General features: G+C 33.1%; 1 protein-coding gene across 1 annotated transcript in view; it reads right to left on the reverse strand.

The window, feature by feature from the left end:
• LOTGIDRAFT_237776 (hypothetical protein) overlaps window positions 1-731 on the reverse strand; it is a 10,286-nt gene that overhangs the window by 1,668 nt on the left and 7,887 nt on the right. The gene's annotated exons all lie outside the window — the stretch shown is intronic.

The following is a 731-nucleotide window of genomic DNA, read 5'->3' on the forward strand; positions in this document are numbered from 1 at the left end:
TATAAAATACACTATCAGTCTATGGTTTACAGACACCTAGAAATAGTGATAATTATATACACTATCAGTCTATAGTTCACAGACACCTAGAAATAGTGATAATTATATACACTATCAGTCTATGGTTCACAGACACCTAGAAATAGTGATAATTGTATACACTATCAGTCCATGGTTCACAGACACCTAGAAATAGTGATAATTATATACACTATCAGTCTATGGTTCACAGACACCTAGAAATAGTGATAATTATATACACTATCAGTCTATGGTTGACAGACACCTAGAAATAGTGATAATTATATACACTATCAGTCCATGGTTCACAGACACCTAGAAATAGAGATAATTATATACACTATCAGTCCATGGTTAACAGACACCTAGAAATAGTGGAAATTATATACACTATCAGTCCATGGTTCACAGACACCTAGAAATAGTGATAATTATATACACTATCAGTCCATGGTTCACAGACACCTAGAAATAGTGATAATTATATACACTATCAGTCCATGGTTAACAGACACCTAGAAATAGTGGTAATTATATACACTATCAGTCCATGGTTCACAGACACCTAGAAATAGTGATAATTATATACACTATCAGTCCATGGTTCACAGACACCTAGAAATAGTGATAATTATATACACTATCAGTCCATGGTTCACAGACACCTAGAAATAGTGATAATTATATACACTATCAGTCCATGGTTCACA

The sequence above is a fragment of the Lottia gigantea genome (genome assembly GCF_000327385.1).
Source record: "Lottia gigantea unplaced genomic scaffold LOTGIsca_117, whole genome shotgun sequence".
In the NCBI taxonomy this organism is placed as follows: domain Eukaryota; kingdom Metazoa; phylum Mollusca; class Gastropoda; family Lottiidae; genus Lottia; species Lottia gigantea.